The sequence below is a fragment of the Lactuca sativa genome, chromosome 8, assembly GCF_002870075.4.
Source record: "Lactuca sativa cultivar Salinas chromosome 8, Lsat_Salinas_v11, whole genome shotgun sequence".
In the NCBI taxonomy this organism is placed as follows: Eukaryota; Viridiplantae; Streptophyta; class Magnoliopsida; order Asterales; family Asteraceae; genus Lactuca; species Lactuca sativa.
This window is the reverse complement of record NC_056630.2, coordinates 243548101-243570081: the sequence shown is the minus strand read 5'-3', so window position 1 is coordinate 243570081 and position 21981 is coordinate 243548101. Positions and strand designations below refer to the sequence as shown.

The following is a 21981-nucleotide window of genomic DNA, read 5'->3' as shown; positions in this document are numbered from 1 at the left end:
CAGCGGCCATGTTGACCAGCTCTCGACGGCAGTCTCGCTGTGCACCACTCGATAACAACTACATTATACAACTCTAAGTAGCATCGTTACATAGCCTTCGACAGATAGCCAAGACAGCGAAGCACCAATCACCAAACTAGTGATACAGCAAAGCATTAGACGCCATTACACTTCAACACGAGCTGATCACCCGGGCCAGACACATAGATTGTTGGACGCTAAGCTCCATATGCGCATGAATACCACAACAATCGTGTCGAATAACGGTCTTAGAGACTGTATGGCGAGCTTACACTCCTTAGCTACACTGGCCAAACATTTTATCGACATTAGTGTCGCGTAACACTCTTTAGCAACCTCGCACTCCTCTCAACGAAGGAGTATCTAGTCAAGGCTACATAAGTAATGCTTGGCTCATCACGCAACACCACGACTCTCGTGGGCAAGGTTCGAACGTTCTCTCTATTCTTTGATATATTGGTGCTTTATCTAGTCCGATCCAATTGTCAGCAACCCAATCGCATCAGACTAGGGGGACTTGATGACGCACAGTTTATATGACTAAGTCCAGTCCGATGTCATTGGCCGCGTACCAATAACACCAGACTGGGGGGACTTGATGATATATGGTCCACTACCATGGCCCAGACTGCTCTATGCGCCGGCCTGGCCTGGCGCGCTCCTGCCAGCCATGCCTGGCGTTCCCTTGCCAGCCTCGCTGGGGACTCTCCTGCTAGTTTATATGACTAGTTCTAGTCCGATGTCATTGGCCGCGTACCAATAACACCAGACTGGGGGGACTTGATGATATATGGTACATTAGCATGGCCTAGACCACTCTAAAGCGCCAGCTTGGCCTGGCGCGCTCCCGCCAGCCTTGCCTAGTGTCCCCTTGCCAGCCTTTCCTGGTGCTCCCTTGCCAGCCATGCTGGGGACTCTCCTGCCGGCCCGGCCCGATGCTCCTTTGCCTAGTGCCCCTTGCCAATCTTTCCTGGTGCGCGCTCACCAGCGCCGCCCGGTGCCTCCGAGCGGCCTTGCCCAACTCCTTGCTAGTTGGGCCTGAATTAGGCGGGCCCAAGGCCTGACCTAATTCCCCTTGACCTAATTGTCCCCTATATAATGAACAGTACCTCCTCCATGGAGGGGGATCTTCCCCTTAGCTTAGCCGCCACACTATACACATGCCGGGTGGCTCAACCGCCATCCGCCGCCATCAGCCACCATACACCACCACCAGCACCAAGATGGTTCTCTCCAGCTATTTAGGACCATCTCAGATCTATCAGCTGATCTAACTTGATCATCGGTGTCCGCACCCGAGGCACAGTCCCTGGGACGACTCTAACGCATCTCTCTGATTGTGACTAGCAGATCTCCGCAGCAGCAGAAGACCAAAAGAATCGTCAGAGGTTAATGTCGCATCAAATATAACGAGGAAGATATAGAAATTATATTTACCAAAAACATCCGTTAATTTTGTTCCTAATTTAATGACATTAAAATATGATTGAATTCTCCAATTAGAAATTTTAAATTTAGAAAGTGAATTATTAAAATTAATATCTATTTATTATCCTATGAAATTTAATAAAATATAAAAAAGACAAAACTGCACAAATGGTCCTTGTGGTTTGTCAAAAATTGCCACTTTGGTCCAAAAAAGTTTGGGCTAGCACCAGAGGTCAAAAGTTTTCATTTCATTGCTTGTTTGGTCCAATCTATTATGATTTTTTTTCAAAATGACGGATTTGCCCTTGTCGATATGATTTTTTGGTTTTTTCTTAATTGTTTTTCTGATTTTCAGATTAAAAAAAAAAATAAAATTAAATCTCTCTCTCTCTCTCTCTCTCTCTCTCTTTTCTTTCTCTTTCTCTCTCTCTCTCTCTCCCTCTCTCTCTCATCTATCTCTTTCTCTCTCTCTCTCCCTCTCTCTCATCTATCTCTTTCTCTCTCTCTCTCTCTCTTGATTTTATAAAATCAAAATCAATTTTACCATAAATTAATACTGAATCTTCATTTAGAACAAATAGGGAAAACCATACAAAGAAAAAACCTAGAAAAAACTCTTAGCTCCCACCACCATCGTCTCCATCGTGGTCCTCCTGCTCTGCCACCCCTTTTCTCATTGAAACCCACCTTCAACGCCAATATCATTTTAGCAGCGACATCAATCTTCACCGCCATCTCCCTCGTTCTTCAACTTATCTCCTCACTGGTGCTTATTAGCAAGAAGCGTGCTCTAATCTAAATGTATTGACTGGATTGTGTTTGTAATTAACAGGGAAGCAGAGTAAGAAAGGTGATAGATCTGATCGACTTCAAGTAGCAAGGGCTCAACAACATTGTGTCAAATTATCTCAAATCTTGGGTTCTAAAGCACCCAACTATCGACGGAGGCAGAGATGGGTGGTGGTATTGGTTGGAATATGAAGAGAGGAAGAAGATGATGATGTTCATGAGGAAGAAGACGGGTGCACTCCAGGTGCTCGACCTTATGTCTAGCTTAGTCTCCGGTCCAATTCCTCCATTAATTGGCTCTCTAAATCAACTCAATCTTCTACAACAGTACATAGCCAGAGTATACAGTTAGTTGTAGATAGTTGGTAAACCTAGTACCCAACATAGTAGGTGAAGATCCGTTCAAGTTGTAGGGCCGGTGCCGAATCACAGCAACACCTAGCCGGAGAATCATGTGCCGGGGCACAGTAACAGTCTGATTTCCAGACTGCAGGGTTGAACGGAGCCATGGTGTTCGGCCGTCGGTTTGTGACTGATATTGGAATTGGTGGTACAGTTGGTATTTGGGAGTCGAAGAAAAAAGGAGTGACGAGAAGGAAGATTGAAGAAAGAGATAGAGGAGAGAGGAGAGAGAAAGAAATAGAGAGAAAGAGAGGAGAGAGAGATTTAATTTTATTTTTATTTTTTTTGAATCTGAAAATCAAAAAAACAATTAAGAAACAAAGAAAAAAAATCATATTAACAGGGGCAAATCCGTCATTTTGAAAAAAATCATAATAGATTGGACCAAACAAGCAACAAAATGAAAACTTTGGACCTCTGGTGCTAGCCCAAACTTTTTTGGACCAAAGTGACAATTTTTGACAAACCACAGGGACCATTTGTGCAGTTTTGTCTATAAAAAACCATAAAAAATGATGAACGAATAAAATTTAATATTACCACAAAATACGCAAAATTCAAATGAGCCAAAATTTATTTTTTACAGCAAGAAGACTCGTGGCCCACACACAATTTCCCCCAAAATCTCCTTTTGTTTATTCCTCCGTCGACGATCGCGTTCTCATACCCTATCCTCCGTCACTACCAGCGAAGAGGCGAGGACAAGGAAAATCCAAAGCCATCAATTGTTGATTCATCCCTCTCCTTCATTCCTCAGTCGTTGTCGACAATATTAACCTCGTAAGTTTTTTTTTCCTTCTTTTTTCTATTTGACCTAATTTTCACATGTTGGGACCCATAACACAGAGAAGATTGAAATTTAGCATCATTAAAAATGATGCATTTATATATTTATATGTTTCAAATGATCCTGATGGCCTTGTTCTGCAACACACTTGCAGCTCCCAATGCTAAATATAATCTGTAGCAAATGCTTTATACTAAATTATCTCCCCTGCTTCTTAGTAGATCCTTTGGTGCTTACGCAAGTGCTTGTATCATATTATATCAACCAACCAATCACTTATTTTGATCAGTACACATCAACCCTAGAGTATTAGTTGCTGCAGCATTGGAAAAAAAAAAACATTTCTTGCAATGCTGCATAATTATAGAATTGGTTCTTCTTCATATTCCATGAAAGTTCTTACAAATGATGTATCAATTTATTTATGTATAATTTTATTTGGTTTATCCAAGGATGGGGGAATAGTTATGAGGAAACCCAGCATGTATGTGTGTACTTACTTCCAATATTATCACATTAGGTTCTATTTTGACATGTTCTAGCCAGATGATATCATAGGTATAGAGTTGGTTCTTCTTCTTTGATTTTGAATACCAAACGATCAAGTGTAAAATTGATATGAATTTATTTGATTTTTGGAGATAAACGAATAGATGCTCAAATGCTACAATAAACATGAAAATAACTGGTGCTGTAACCATAGAAGAAAATCTTGTTGACCACAATTACTTTCTACTTCAATTACATATATTCATAAAACATAAATAAGTAATTAAATAAATTACCAAATACCAAAGTGTAAGTATTTAAGTTAATAGATTAATAGTTACAAAAGTCATTGTCTTACATACCTTCTTCCACATAGAATTATTTATTCCGAGTCAGATGTAATACATTTCAGATAAAGAACATGGGTAACTGTCAAATCTGGTTATAACTTTGAAGAGATGTTGTAGTTGAAGAACACATTTATAAAGCAAAGATATGGGAACACTTGAAGTTTCATAATCATTACAGTAATGTTTTTTAAAAAATAGAAGAAAACAAAGATTTAAACAATTACACAACAAAACAGCAACAGAAACAAAATCCCGGGAATCCCTTTAGAATTGGGTAAAATTTCAAGAAAATGATAGATGATATATATATATTGAAATTGTAATTTCTATTTATTAATGTTTTAATTTACTTAATGATGATATACGTTAGCAAGATCACATACTTAACTATTATATCATTCTTCTAAAGGATAACATGTATATATATGATTTTAATAATTCATCTTATTAATTTCTATGTTAAGCAACGTATCTCAACGGTATCTGGGAGGATTTATGTAAACAAGAAAGGACAGAATATTTGGTTGGATCATTATTTACATTATATGCTTTCTAGTGTCCCTAAACTTGTTCCTCAAGTTAACTTTTGCAGTGATGATTTTTATGCATTTCTTCTTTCGTTTTGTTTTGAACATATACCAAAATTAGAGATCATATATACAGTAAGTAGAATGAATTTATTATCTGATAATTATAATGAGTAAGCTTGTTTGTTTATCATAATTACCAAGAAAGTGAACTATTTATTCTCTCCCAAATAGAATGCAATGGTATCATATATGCTGGTAATTGTTGTTGTTGAGTTTGGTGGTATTAAGCATTTTTGTTGATTGCTTTTGTGGTGTTTCAGGTGACTTGTTGATCATATTGGATGTCTCAGTGGTTGTATCAAGTTTCAAGCATTAATTATGCTGATTGCAACATCTTCTAAAGGTTAGTACACTTGACATGTTATGTTGTTCCTTTATGAAATGTGTGTTTGTCATGTCTCATAAGAACAATATTACGGGTGATGTTAAAGTTAAACACGTTTGTAGGATCCATTGGTAGACATATTAGTATATTACATGTACATTGATACACCAACAAATACTCACACACATACATTGATATACATATAGATACACTAAAATACATATACATGTACATTGATGTGATACTTCCGGACCAACAAACTAAATCTACAGAGAACGAGATATCAAGTCTTGTATGATTAGCAAAATATACTAATGACTTGTTTAAATCACACTTAAATGTGCTGCAAACTACCAATGAATATTTCTTATTCAAATAAAGTTGTGTTAGAACAATTTTTGTATCCTTATGTCCACAAATATCACTATACGCTCATATTGTTTTAGTCTATATAATGACTTGTTTAGTTTGATCAAAGTGTTTTTGAGATCCCATCTTACATGTTTATGGTGGTTTAAATCTTTGAGGGAGGTTTATATAAAAGATTGGTATCATGGGAGGCGTACAAATAGGCAGCAGTAAGATCCATCATATGCAATTCAATCTTTCTTATATTGTGAGACTGATAACTTATTACAAAGTAGTTGCTTCTACCACATGAGAGTATGTCTCCTCATAATCTATTAAAGCTGAATATTCAAAAACTTAAAGTTAGTTTTGTAAACCTTTATATGTCAAAATCAAGTTAATAGTTTTTTGTTGATATCAAGTTCATTGAATTAAAACTTGATCCTCTCTTTATTCAAACCAACCAGCTTGTTGGTAGCTAGTTTTTTATCTCCTATTTTGCAACAAAGGAAACTCATGTAAGTGGTTTTTACCATTTGAGCTAAAATTGATTGTTGTTCATATACAGTTTGAATGATCTATGGGGTATGAGCCATGCATGGGTGGAATCACAAATACAGTTTGAACGATCTGTTATAATACATATGTAAAAGTTACAAAATATAAGTTATGGAATATGTACTTAACATTGTAACATATAATAAGAATTGATAAATATTAAATTAAGTTAAGCTAAATATACTTGCTTCGTGCAACTGATAATTAGACTGATGCAATCCTGATACTAGGTTCGTTTTTAATGGAATATTAAGAAAAGAGGAATATATTTGTTTTCTTGTTAGGGAGAAGTTGACTCAAATTTCTTTTGTGAAAAATACTTGTGGCCAAATACATTTGTGTTTTCCTTGGGGCATAGAAAAAAAATACCAGTTTGTGGCTACAAACTGTCCATTGACTTCCAAGTCTTTTGTAGTGACTTCTAATATAATAGTAATCTTGCCAAATACTATATTATATTCAATTCCTTTTTAATTGTTTAAAATTTTTTTTTTATTGCAATTACACTTGCTTCTTCCAAGGGGGATAGACTTGGCTAAAAAGCACTTCTTTCGATCTAGAGAAAACAAAAAATAGGCTTGGATGTATTCATTGACTTCCAAGTCTTCCATGAAAATTAATAAATTGTGGCCAATAAGCCAAATACATTTACGAATGTCATGTGGAATAACCAACAACCACTTATATTGATTAAGAGAAAAAGAAAAATACCCCAAGACCAAAATACAAGTTTCTGGATATTAGTTATCTAATATCATTTTTTACTGTATATTTTTGACAGAAAAAAGACAGTTTATTTTCATGTAATCAACTTTTTGTAAATATCAACACAAATATTGCATCTTAGACATATTAGAGACCGCACTAGTTGCAACTAAAATGAATTACAACTTTAAAGATATGAGTTCTAGCATGCATCAATAGTTTTATTCAAATTTAATAACCTGTAAATCTTGTAAAGACAACAAAATCAGTGCTTCTTCTAAGTGCATGTGTGTTTTAAAATATCATAAGTGTTTACTGGAATGCCTTAAATATTTTAAGAAAACTTATTAAAATTGTGTTTTAAGAAGTAAAATATTAATTGGTTATTAAAACAGCTCACAAACTTTAACACATTTAAATGAGTTTTGGAACCGGGCTGACCTGTTTGACCAATTAGATATAAAGAATGACCTAAATCAAACCCATTTTTCTATAAATGGGTTGGAATTGTCATCTCTACATCATACTGTATTTACTTACATTAAAAAGTAATTTAGAGGAACAAACAAGGATAAAATGAAAGCTGATGGGTAATGTAGAAATTCTTTGGGAAGTGGTATTCTATGAATTGAAATGAAAGTATCTGTCATGACATTCATAGTTTCTGGCATTGATTAAGGACATCAAATTTGTTTTCATTTTTTCTCTTCCATCAACCATAATCTCTTATGTTTTGGTGTTGGTATATATTTAAAAATTACAGGACATAACATTGTAACTTATAAGAACTAATAAATTGAAAATATTAACAAGTTAAGCTAAGTATACTTCACAACACTGATAGTTAGTCTATGCAATCCTGATAGTAGTTTTTGTTTTTTGTGGAATAATAGCAAAGTGGAATACATTTGGTAGGGAGAAGTTGCATGGAAAATTCCACAAGAAAGATGATTGGTTCATCAATCATGGTCCCTTTTTTTGTGTGTGAGTGTTATTTGGGGGTTTACTTTGTTGACTTCAAAGTTTGTGTGGAAGGCTTTTGGCCAAATGTTTTTACGTGTGCCATGGGGCATAGAATATACCCAACAGTGTTCCAATTCAATAACACCAATTCGCTAAAAGCCAAAAAAAATTGTAGCAATAGTGGTATCAAACTGAATGGACTCGGCGAGTCCTTTGAGTGGACTCGGCGAGTAGTATGAAGATGGAGATGAACTCGACGAGTTGGATGAACAACTCGGCGAGTCTGTTGAAGATTGCCTTGGACTCGACGAGTCTGTTCATGGACTCGGCGAGTCAAGTCGCGAAACCCCAAACCCTTCGAGTCAAGGCTCAGATTAGTGAGTTGTGTGGAGACTCAGCGAGTTGGACAGGTCAGGACTCGGGAATAGTTGACTCAGCTAGTCATGGACTGACTCGACGAGTCGAGTCGCGAATAGAAAGACCCTGAGCATATGAACTCGGCGAGTCATTAGGTGGACTCGGCAAGTAGGGTTGACCCAGAAGGTTGACTTTGACCAGAGGTGACTTAGTTGACGTTTGGAGGTCAGTTGGACTAAGTGTTATATTGATATTGGTAGCTCGAGGAGCTAGTGGAGCAGCAGTTCGAAGTCAGAGGTCAGGTAGCAGTCAAAGGGATTAGCAGCAGCAGTTCAGCAGTATCAGGTGAGTTTCCTTCCAGTAGGAACGGGTCTAAGGCCACAATGCCGACCCGTTCAGTTAGCAGTAGTTTCCGGACTTCGGTCCGATGCAGTAGTTAGTATGTTTGATGCCTTCGTGGCTCAGACAGGATTTATGTGTTATGTGTTCCGGGCTACAGCCCGATGCAATATGCAGTATATGTGTTCATGCTAGTTGATATGTTATGCTATGCTATGTTCAGTCAGTTTCCGGACTTCGGTCCGATGCAGGGGACAAGGTCCCAGTCAGTTTCCGGACTTAAGTCCGATGCAGGGGGGCAAGGCCCCAGTTAGTCCGAACTTCGGTCCAATGCAGGGGACAAGGTCCCAGTCAGATTCCGGACTTCGGTCCGATGCAGGGGGCAAGGCCCCAGTCAGTCCGGACCTCGGTCCGATGCAGTGGGCAAAGCCTAGTATGTGCTTTATAGGTTATTGCATGGTATGTGGTAGATTGGGGGAGCTCACTAAGCTTCGTGCTTATGGTTTTCAGTTTTGGTTTCAGGTACTCAGTTTTCAAAAGAGGAGCTCGGGAAAGATTGCAGTGCACACATCATAGTCAGTTAGCCTGGGAATGTTTGACTCTGATAATGATATTATGTTTTGAATTAATACTCGAGAATTTATGTTATGACTTATGATACAGTTTTTATAAATATGATTTTAGTAATGTTTTTAAAGAAATTTTTAGTCATGATTTTTGGGTTGTTACAACTCTGATGGTAGCGGTCCATTAAATCCTGGTGCATCTCAAAAGGATAGTAGTCCTCATAGGACTTTTGGAGCTCGGCTGTCATAGTGGCCAACATGATGCATGCCACCTTGGTAGCATCTCTTTCATGTGCCTCATATTCAACGATCTCCTTAGGAGTAGCAGACGACTCAAGTTCGTTAAGATCCTTGTCGAGAACATATTCTTTGTTCTCATACCGAGTGACCGTCCTGATGTTCCTGATCCAATCCATAAAGTTGGATCCATCAAAGATGACTCTCCCACAAAGGTTCATGAGAGAGAAGGAGCCGGTAGGGTTTGATCAGAAGCATCTGATGGGTTTTGGTCACAAGAACATCCTATGTGCTCATACAAACCCTAATGCTTGGATCTAGGTTTCTCTATTGTACATGCAAGTTATCCAAGACTATAAACCCTAATTCTAACATATGGAAATCGATATTAACATATATTTAGGTTTAAGATATTACCTTCATTGTTATGTAGCAATAACAATCCCAATTCCTCCTTTTATTGACTTTAGAAAGCTTAGAGTCACAAATGTCACTCCTCTAAAGGTTCACAAACACCAAGAGCAAGAGGATGAAGAGGAGAGAGGATAGAGGCTGCCCAAAACGTGTTCTAACCCTAGAAGAGAAGTTCCCCATGTTTTTGAGCCTTAAGGGTTCTATATATAGTGAGGCTATTAGGGTTATCTAACAAGGAAACCCTAATTTGGATGCTTAAGCCCTAAGCAACCCATGGAATCCTTTCCTTAAGGCCTTGGACGATTTCCTCATGGATTTCCCCATAGAATTCGTCCACTCCTCAATATAAGACAATCCATAGCCCAAATTGCAATTATCTTTTAATTACAATTCTAGTCCCTTAAGTTTAATTAATCTCTTTTAGTCACAAAACTAATTACTAATTAATTATTGACTAATATTAATTAAACAATATGATTTCTCCTTTAATATATTATTCTCATAATATATTAATAATTCATATTTAATCCTTTCTCTCCATAATTCATCCTATCAAGTTGCTTTGGTAAAGGCAACCTAAAAGGACCATGCACCATCGGGTCAAGTACATACCAAAATAGTCATGGACTTAGACACTAATCCAACAGTCTCCCACTTGGATAAGTCTAATAACTACTCTGCGTATGACTTCAGATCCTGATCTGCAATCGTAGCTTTCCAAAGCCGCTGTCAACTCTGATCCTATCAGATACGTATGTCCTTTAGATAAGGGATCATATATTCCTCCATTCTAGATATCTTATGAGATATGATTTCAAATCATTCTCTTTGTACTATCTCTCGATTTCCGATTTATGATGACTGACTAATTGAACAAATCAAATTAGCCCTAGCCCGGCCGAGCATTTACGTTTGTCATCACTAAACCATCGAGGGGCCCAAAGATATCGCTTTTATCCTACTTTGGATAAAAGGAACGAATAAACTTTGATACAATGCTCGCTTGCACTCACTCACCGAATCACACACAACAATATGTTTTATAACACCAAGTTACTAGTGCGTTTACATATTATCAATGTGCAACCGATTAGCAAGATACAACTCACACATCTCGGTTTCAAGAATATAAGATGTTATCATCTCACCAATCACTCGTGATACAATCCATGGAGTGATCCAAATGAGCGTGGGTTTATTCCAATGCTCAAATTCATATTCATAAGCACTCATGAACGTTGCAGCAAACATTTGCTTATATCTAATACTCTTTTAGACAATCCACACACCAATTCACGACAGTATTCATTCATACCTACTTCCAACATATGAACGACTGTGGCCCGTTCGAATAATTTTACTGTTCTTAACCAATTAAATTATTCAGGAAGTCAAAACATGTAAAGTGAAACACAAGAATAACTGTGACAATCCAAAGTTATTCCGTACATTACCCCGTTACCGTTAACGGAATATTCCACTGTATAAAAGTTTCGTTAATTAGAGGTCGCCAATTAAATAAACATTTCATTTGTTTATATTTAATATGCCGTTAAGTCGTGATAAAAGGAAATAAAAACACATAACACACATTTCCATTTAATTGGAAAAAGTTAGTTTTTATTATTACGACCACTAAATCGGGTGCGACCAAAAGCCCTGTATAACGGCAGTATTGGGTAGAATTCCACTGAGCTCCAACTCCCACCCATATATAAGGGGGAGTAAACTCCATTTGAGCCTTTCCACCCTCTCTCTCTATACTCTCTCTCTAGACTCGTTTTCGACCCGAATCCGCAACCAAACGCTTCCAAATCGTAAGTCCGCTTATCCTAGCTTGTTCTAAACATTATGACTTGTGTTTATAACCCAAAATTCGACCATATAAGCTGTCAAAGAGGAGTTTACAGCCCAGGAACACTCTAGGGCCGTAAACCCCTTAAATGTGGCCAAAATGACCCGAAATTGTCCCATTGAGCCTAGGAACCAATTAAGGAATTTATCTAGGAGTGTTTAAACATGAAAACACAAAGATTTAGGGCCTAAAAGAGAGTTTACGGCCCAAGCACATGCTTAGGCCGTAAACACCTCTAAACCTTGTCAAAATGCCCCAAACACACTCCCAAACCACCCTTAGGCTTAATACATAAATTAGGGGCTTATCATTTCGGGTTTAGATCATCCAAACACAATGAAATGAAGGGGTAAAAGGAGTTTACGGCCCAGGCATGTACCAAGGCCGTAAACACCCCCAAACATGCCCAAATGATAGTTTTAATTCCCCCAAATGGCCTCACACTTCATTATAAAATGCTAGGAAGGTATTAAGGGCTTAAAACTTCACTTAATTCATGGCATAGGAGTTCACGGCCGTGAACTCCCTTAGGGATGATTCATGGGCCGTAAACTCCATAATAATGCCCTTAAAGACCTTAAACTCATTCATACTATATAGTTTTGGACCTAGAATAATTCCATGAACAAGTTAGAAGCCTTAAAACACACTAAAACCCCTCACCATGAGTTTACGGCCGTAAACTCATGGTGAGATGTCCCTGGGCCGTAAACATCATAAGGTGAGTTTACTCTTGGAGAGTAAACTCCATTCCTAAGCCATACACACCTTTAAACGCTACCCGGGACACCCCAAACACTTAACCAATGTATTTTCCGCTCCTTTGAGTGCGTATACATGTTTAATTAGTATTAAATATACTAATTGTATGTTAACATATGTTATCATATGTTAAATAGGTCATTGAGTGTGTCCGAGTCTTTACGTGACACCGAACACCCAACCGGCACCTCCGTTGGACCTACTTACACCAGGTGAGTTCATACCCCTGAATGAACCTTTTAAATGTTTTTACAGGTTTTATAGGGGGAATAAAAGTTAAACATGCCAGTTATCATATCAATCACATGTGATTGATAACCCGCATGCACGAGATTTTACCACACTGTACACTGTTTTACCGAGTAGGGTACTATAAATGGTTTTCTAAAAGGTTTTCACTTGTTCAAGTTCTTAATTATACTGCTTTATCAAAGTTTCATTTCAAACTGATTTATGAAAGGTTTCCAAAGAATTTTTAAAGGTTTTAAATCAAACTTATTTCACAAAGGAATACCAAGTCGTAATTTTCTTAATATATAAAGGTTTTCCAAGGTTTTCGTCAAATTTCTCTTTTACGACGTACTTTTACTTGTTTGTTACTGTTGCTTCGCCCTACTTAGTTTAAACTCCTATCTGACACACTTATACCTGGTGATGCGTTTCATCTTCACGTATACATGATCTCGTTTCCGTTTCACTTATGCATATTAACGATTCCACTTCGGGGTACACTCATACTTGATAACGCTTATACATCACGATTCGATTATCCCACACTGTTTGTTTACACTTTACGATTTGGATATTCCACACTATTCGCTCACACTTTATGATTCAGTTATTCCACACTGTACGTTATACATCGGTTATTCTACACTGTACGTTATACATTGGTTATTCCACACTATTTGTTCACACTTTATGATTCAATTGTTCCACACTATTCATTCACACTTGTTACACACTCAGTCGTAGTTAGATGTATGGTTGTACTTGTATAGTTGCATATAAATAATGATTGAAGGACTTAGGAAGGTTTGTCCGCCCTATTTCATTTTCTTCGTTGAGATGTGGTCTGGTGGGATCGGATGGCCGTCCGAAGGTCGTTTGATTCATTAGTTGTATGTTATGTATACGAGCATAGACATATAGGTTTACTCTAGTCAGTTCAGTTAAGAGTCTCTACCTCTAGTTCACCACTCACATTTGAAACACACTACCCACTATTTGGAAGTCTCTACCCACTATTTGGGATGCATCTTCAGGACACGGCCTTCTCCGTCGTCTAGTTGGTAACCAGAGTCTCCTTTAGTAGAGCGGACATTGTGTGTATAGATCTATACGTGATTGTGTCACACCCCCAAACCTGAACGGCGGAAACGTTCGGGGGCGGATGACTTCATGTGGTAACGTAACAAATGAATACATAGCAAAGAAAGCAATACAACCATCATATATATAATTGAAAGTTTACATTTGTCAAAAGTTACATGTTCAAAACCAATTACAATATGATGTCAAAATATGAGATTAAACTGGCGCCGCAGCATCCCTTCATCAAAAGCGAAATGAATACCTGAAATTACTGATTTCCTAGGACATACAAGTAATTTTGAAAGAGTAGATCAACATTTAAGCTGGTGAATTTCATAAGTATTTAAGTGACAATGTTTGAATGAAATGAAATGTTTTATCTTTGTTTGCTTGTGTTTAGAAAATCCTATATTTTCTACTAGTATAAAAGTAGCATTCACTCAAGACCAATGTTTGTTTCCAAAATGTATGTAAATGTAAAATAACCAATGAGTTTGAAAACCTTGTAAATCAATGCATTTTTAATACCCCTTGTGAGTTTTATAACCATACTATTGACTCTGAATGCCTATACACAACGTTCTTCAGGCGTTGGAATGTTATGACGTTTGTCACCCCAAACGGTGGACTGCAGCTAACAGTCAGGGCGCGGGTTGTCAAGCCCGTATAGATCTATACACAAACACCATGCTCCCCCTCCAAGGGATTCTGGTATATAAAACAGGACTTGAAATGTGTACTCGAACGTACATGAAGTTAGTGTCTCACAAAACCGTGGTATAAAAACAGATCTACTTGTTAAAATGTTACGTTTGTTCTTGTATACGAAAGTAAACTTCTTGAAATATATGTTTCTAGTACATAAGAGTTAGAAATCTGTTCGTAAAACTATACCTATTATAGTTTTCAAAAAGTGTGTCTTGTTTGTTTAGAAATACCTAGAAAAAGAATCACTTGTTTATGAAAGCATAGATTTTTGGTGTAGAGTCTAAGATAGAAAAGAATAATCTAAGAACAGTTTAGTTTATACATGCATTACAACAACTTTATATTTTAACAGATAAAATGCTATTGTAACATATGTTATATATATATATATATATATATATATATATATATATATATATATAAGTTCCTTAAAGGTTTATAAATCGCATGTAATTTGAATATATAACAGTATATAAAAGAGTTTCTTTATGTAACACACGATAATACTCGTGTATTTTACTTGTAATTCCCCCCCCCCCCCCCCCCCCCCTTGAAAGCATATAAAAGTATTTAGAATAATTAAAACGGTTGATTAAGGGGTATGAAACTCACTTGAAAGTTTGAAGATAGCGAGATGGAAAACCGGGCAGAGTTTCGTCTCGGGAAACGGATTTTCCTCGGGATTCTCGGGAATCTCGGGAGTAAAATTGACCTTCGGGACTTGAGCCAAAAAGGCCAGAGCTTCGGGTTTGAACGGACACGGAAAACGAGGCAAAGTTGAGGGAGAGAGGAGAGAAATGAGCCCTTTCTTTGGAAACCCTCGCATCCTATTTATAGTAAGGCTGGTCTGCCTCGGTACGCGGGGCGTACGCTCGTACGCAGCGCGTACGCGTACGTCATGCATGACCGAAGCCTCGACTGCCTCGGTTCGGATGGGACGGGTTGCTGGGTACGCGGGTCAGATGGGACGGCGGGTCGGATGGGACGTCGGGTCGGACGGGTCGGTTTCCTTCGGATAGCGCGACGTGGACGATCAGAGGCCAATCCTCTCGGTTACGCGGGGCGTATAGGGGTACGCAGCGCGTACCTCGGATGAGGACGCTGACTCCCCTTCGGATAATATCCGAATTTTGATTAAAATAAATAAATAATTTATTTAATAATTTATCTCGACAAGGTCCATGGTGGTGGTAATTGCATTTGGTGCATTTTGGGAGGTTACCTATATAAGGCTTTGTTGGGTAGGTATTTGTAGGGGCTGTAGCAGGTACAGTGGCAGCATTTACTGACACCAGTTGTTTCTTTGCGGATTCTTGGGAAGACCCACCCTTCCCTTTAATCCACGCTCTCTTCCTGTCATTGTTGTTGTTGTTGCTGTTGTTGTTGTAGTTGTTGTTGTTGTTGTTTCCTTTCTGTGGTGCTGGTGCAGAAGTGGTTGAGTTCTGATGACCTCCGTAGTCGATCAGAGATTGTGCCAGTTCCTTAGCACTTTCAAAGGTGTCAGGTTTAGAAGCTAACACGCTTGATCGCATTTGGGGCGTCAGTCCCCAGATGTACCTTTCTATCTTCTTGCTCTCGGGAGCAATCATATCTGGACAAAGGATTGCCAGTTCGCAGAATCTGTTGGTATAAGTAGCGATGTCGGTACCCACCATTCCGAGAGTCCATAGCTCGTGTTCAAGCTTTTGAATTTCTCCCCGTGGGCAGTATTCTCTCATCATCATGGCCTTCAAGCTCTCCCAGCTTATGGAGTTCGCCACGATTAGGGTAAGTACTTTAACGTGGCCATTCCACCAAGTTAAAGCTTTATCGAGAAGGGTGAAAGTTGCAAATTTGACCTTGCTGTGCTCGGGGCAGGAGCATATTTCAAAGACTGCCTCCGTCCTTTCAATCCACTGCCTCAGGGCCATCACACCACCAGTACCATAAAACATCCGGGGCTTGGCATTAGTGAAGTCCTTATAGGTGCATTCTCGAGGTGGTCCATGACTCTCGCCATGGTTGGATGGGTGTGTGCCAGATCCCGAGCCATTAGCACTTGAGTTATTGATCTGTGACATGGCAGCTGCCACCGCTGCGGTGACTGCTGCTTGAAACATTACAACATCAAATTGGGGTGGTGGAGGTGGTGGTGGTATAGGTGCTTCCTCACCGTTGTTTCGCCTTGGATTCCTATGCGGAGGCATCCTTCAACTATAGATTGAAAAGACAAGGATAAGAATTTCATAGAATGGAAAATGTATGTGTCTCATGAACTAAATCGCTATAGCTCAACAACAGATGATAGTATGAGTCTTAAAATAGAAGAATGAAAGTTATTTGTAAGACTGAAGGTATGAAACAAGTATTTGGGTTCACAAAGACCATTCAAGGTTCGAACGAAATACTTAACATAGTAGTAATAGTGCCACTTATATTAATATAAAAGTTGTTACAACGATCATGAAAATTTGACCCCTATAAGGGTCTCCGATTACAAAGTTCGAGAAATTTAAAGACTTTTAGCCGAGGTCCTAAGCTATAACAAAATTTGAGTCCTTGACAAGCACTACTTGCGTCGAAGGTTGCGCTTGGAGCTTGACTCCGCATCTGATTGCTTTGACTCCATTAGACGCCTATCGAAAGCGGCTTGTTGTTCCCTTAGTTCGGCGAGGGCTGCAATCATTTGCGCTTGAAACGCTTCGGTTTGGAATTGAGCGTTGTCTTGCATCTTGTCCAGCCTACGGATGTCAGAAGTGTGAACCTGCACTTCCGCGTTGATATCCCGGAGTCGACTAGCTTGTACTCCAGACTGATAGGACTGATTGGCTAACTTACCCACCATTACCGGGAGTGCTCGATCAGCCGAACCTCCGCCGCGGACATCATAAAAGTCCCGGCACATGTCGTAGGGAGGGCGTAGGTTTTGTTGTTGGCTCCAATGGTGGAGGTGACTTCCCCAGACGAGAGTCGGTCCTTGAAAGTTCCTTACGAAGACGGGAGGTTGAATGGGTGGTGGATCGATAACTTCCGGCTCTGAGTCGGTACCGGAGTCATCACCCACTTCTATGGGTTCCTCGTCCTCTTCGGGATCATCTTCGATCCATCCTCCGTTGCCTTGGTTGGGAAAGTAGGGGTCGCCAGGGTGGTGAAATCCAGCCATTTGACTGTACGAGAAATAGGGTTATAAGAATTGAGTAAAGTCGGAACATGTAAAACATGTAAGTTAAACTAGTTTAGATAGCAAATACTCCTATAGTATTTAAATTCTTGTGTTTGATTCTTGTAATGGTTTGGTAAGTTTTGACTTGTTGCTTACTACGATCATTCCTCGATATACGTTGGTCCAATCTTGGGCAAATATAGTTGATCACGCTATATTTGTCCAAAATCTGATTACAGATATCGAGTCTCAATCGTAGTGTCAACTTGTCTAAATACTTGTATAGTTGTATAACATGAAAATAGTTTGTGGTATGCATGTAATTGTACTTAAATGAACTATCAATTTAAGTTGAACGAAATGCTGCTTAAGTGTAAAAAGAAAATTTGTTTCGTCAGAGAGTATTAGTCCCTTAAGCATTTATAGTTTGTATATCTTATGTGGTTCGATATACTTAGTTCACTATAAACATTGCTCTGATACCAATCTGTCACACCCCCAAACCTGAACGGCGGAAACGTTCGGGGGCGGATGACTTCATGTGGTAACGTAACAAATGAATACATAGCAAAGAAAGAAATACAACCATCATATATATAATTGAAAGTTTACATTTGTCAAAAGTTACATGTTCAAAACCAATTACAATATGATGTCAAAATATGAGATTAAACTGGCGCCGCAGCATCCCTTCATCAAAAGCGAAATGAATACCTGAAATTACTGATTTCCTGGGACATACAAGTAATTTTGAAAGAGTAGATCAGCATTTAAGCTGGTGAATTTCATAAGTATTTAAGTGACAATGTTTGAATGAAATGAAATGTTTTATCTTTGTTTGCTTGTGTTTAGAAAATCCTATATTTTCTACTAGTATAAAAGTAGCCTTCACTCAAGACCAATGTTTGTTTCCAAAATGTATGTAAATGTAAAATAACCAATGAGTTTGAAAACCTAGTAAACCAATGCATTTTTAATACCCCTTGTGAGTTTTATAACCATACTATTGACTCTGAATGCCTATACACAACGTTCTTCAGGCGTTGGAATGTTATGACGTTTGTCACCCCAAACGGTGGACTGCAGCTAACAGTCAGGGCGCGGGTTGTCAAGCCCGTATAGATCTATACACAAACACCATGCTCCCCCTCCAAGGGATTCTGGTATATAATACAGGACTTGAAATGTGTACTCGAACGTACATGAAGTTAGTGTCTCACAAAACCGTGGTATAAAAACAGATCTACTTGTTAAAATGTTACGTTTGTTCTTGTATACGAAAGTAAACTTCTTGAAATATATGTTTCTAGTACATAAGAGTTAGAAATCTGTTCGTAAAACTATACCTATTATAGTTTTCAAAAAGTGTGTCTTGTTTGTTTAGAAATACCTAGAAAAAGAATCACTTGTTTATGAAAGCATAGATTTTTGGTGTAGAGTCTAAGATAGAAAAGAATAATCTAAGAACAGTTTAGTTTATACATGCATTACAACAACTTTATATTTTAACAGATAAAATGCTATTGTAACATATGTTATATATATATATATATATATATATATATATATATATATATATATATATATATATATATATATATATATATAAAAGTTCCTTAAAGGTTTATAAATCGCATGTAATTTGAATATATAACAGTATATAAAAGAGTTTCTTTATGTAACACACGATAATACTCGTGTATTTTACTTGTAATCCCCCCCCCCCCCTGAAAGCATATAAAAGTATTTAGAATAATTAAAACGGTTGATTAAGGGGTATGAAACTCACTTGAAAGTTTGAAGATAGCGAGATGGAAAACCAGGCAGAGTTTCGTCTCGGGAAACGGATTTTCCTCGGGATTCTCGGGAATCTCGGGAGTAAAATTGACCTTCGCGACTTGAGCCAAAAAGACCAGAGCTTCGGGTTTGAACGGACACGGAAAACGAGGCAAAGTTGAGGGAGAGAGGAGAGAAATGAGCCCTTTCTTTGGAAACCGTCGCATCCTATTTATAGTAAGGCTGGTCTGCCTCGGTACGTGGGGCGTACGCTCGTACGCAGCGCGTACGCGTATGTCATGCATGACTGAAGCCTCGACTGCCTCGGTTCGGATGGGACGGGTTTCTGGGTACGCGGGTCGGATGGGACGGCGGGTCGGATGGGACGTCGGGTCGGACGGGTCGGTTTCCTTCGGATAGCGCGACGTGGACGATTAGAGGCCAATCCTCTCGGTTACGCGGGGCGTACAGGGGTACGCAGCGCGTACCTCGGATGAGGACGCTGACTCCCCTTCGGATAATATCCGAATTTTGATTAAAATAAATAATTAATTTATTTAATAAACTTCAAAAATTCATATCTTCTTCATACGAACTCCGTTTTCGATGGTCTTTATATCCTCGCGTAGGTGAGACTACGCTCTACAACTTTCGTTTAGACTCCGTCGGCAAATTCCGAAATTATTTTTTTTATTATTTATTAAAAATCCATCGTGTTTAAGGAATTTCTTTGAAAATTCATAACTTCTTTATCTGATGTCGGTTTTTGCCAGACTTTTTACCGCTGGAATACCATTGTCGAGACCTTCGATTCTCGTTTAGGTCATTCCGGCCAAAAGTCGCTCGATCTCCGATTCGAGTTTTTAGCTGTCTGTTGCTAAGTCGAACTTGGAAAAATCATAACTTCGCTATATGAAGTCGGATTTGGGCGTTCTTTTCACGTACGATCATGGTTCAAAGACATTTAATCATAGAAGGAAATTAAGTGGAACTTATTTATACATTTTATTATGAAAGTAACTTTTATTACTCAGAAGTGGTTACAATACTTGACCCATTTTGGTCGTTACAAAGAGTTGAAATATCGGGTTGTCACAGATTGACACCCCCGCACCCTTACTGCTAGCTACAGTCCACGGCCCACCAAGCCAAGGGGTGACAAATGTCATATTTTATAGACGCTTGTAGGGCGTTAGGTACTCTAGTGTCGGTTAGTATGGTTACGAGTATCCCTGGTTGCCTTATAATTCATGGCCTTAAGGTAACGGTATTTCACCGGCAATTTACACTGTATGCTGGTAACTCATTTTTAGAGTCACACTGTTTTGACCTTGCAAGATGTATCTTTCAATTGATACTGTCTGCGGTCTGTATTCTCTGTTTTGACCTTGCAAGATGTATCTTTCATTTGATACTGTCTGCGGTCTGTATTCTCTGATTTGACCTTACAAGATGTATCTTTCATTTGATACCGTCTGCGGTCTGTATTCACTGTTTTAGACATTACTAGCTGTACCTTTCATTTGGTACCTTCTGGGGTCTGTGTCTCCATTTGTTAGACTGAATCAGGCGTGTCGTTCGTTCGATACTCTCCTGGAGTCTATGATTCCTTTTCCTTAGTCAGCAGTCCTCACTGCTGAGGCCTATGTGTTTCCCTGAATTCTTCTGCTTCCTTAATAATCAAATTCAGTATTTTGATAATGATAGCGATTAAAGGAAAACTACTTTTTACCACATAATTCTGTCCAGTCTTGGTAGAAGGGTGCTTTTATTAAAGAAAATCTAGGATTTTCTGGAAAGAACTCTAATCCGCTGTAAACTCTTTAACTACTACATTATAAAGTTATTTGAATAAAATGTCACTAAATACTTATGAACTCACCAGCATTTGTAAAAATGCTGATACTCGCTTTTCAAATAACTTGTATTCTCAGGTTAGCATCAGACAGGTACATCCCAGGAGCTGTTGATGAAGATAGATTAGTACCACGCTGTATTCATTCCATTACTTGTATTTCTTTGATGTATTGTAAACCCTGTAAAAGTATTACTATTAATGCAATGTTTTGTTGTACTTTGATTACTATAATGCATGTGTTGTGATACTTGACATGACGTCATCCACCCCAAAACATTTCCGACGTTCCGGTTTTGGGGTGTGACAGATTGGTATCAGAGCATTGTTTATAGTGAGCTAAGTATATCAATTCATAAAAGATATACAACCTATAAATACAAAGGGATAAAACACTCTGACCAAGAATTATACTTTAAAATATAACCATATTTTACCAAAGTATAATAACATCCAGAATCTAAACACTCGAACACAAGTATCACAAGAACAACAAGAATAAAAGTCTTCGGATGTTGAGCATTACCGTCAAACCTAGGCAGTTATGTAATCGTACGCTGGAATAAATGTAACCTGATCAACTACATTTATTCGAGATGCGATGAACGTGTGCTTGGGAGTGATAGTGGTGTTGCAACAGGACTGAAACTTACCAACTAGGAATGCTAGAGCCAAACATAAAGTTTAAAATACTCTAGGAGTATTTTGGAACACTAAAAGACTCACACTAATCCCAGAATCATAATCAGAAGATAAGAAACAAACAAGAATTAAAATACCATAGGGGTATTTTAGGATCCGTAACTAACCTTGTGTGAAAAACTAAAAAGATCCTTATTGATATACCTATAAGTACAGAGAGTATACTCCCAAGGTTATATATAATAAGGATCCCATAGGC

General features: G+C 38.4%; 1 protein-coding gene across 2 annotated transcripts in view; it reads left to right on the top strand.

Annotated features, from left to right (window-relative positions):
- The window catches only part of LOC111911331 (receptor-like protein EIX2), a 259032-nt gene that overhangs the window by 198867 nt on the left and 38184 nt on the right, over window positions 1-21981 (top strand). For both annotated transcript variants that reach the window (XM_052766806.1, XM_052766805.1), the window contains 2 exons: window positions 3227-3420; window positions 5117-5199. The gene's annotated coding sequence lies outside the window, so the exon portion shown is untranslated. The remainder of the gene's footprint in view (window positions 1-3226; window positions 3421-5116; window positions 5200-21981) is intronic.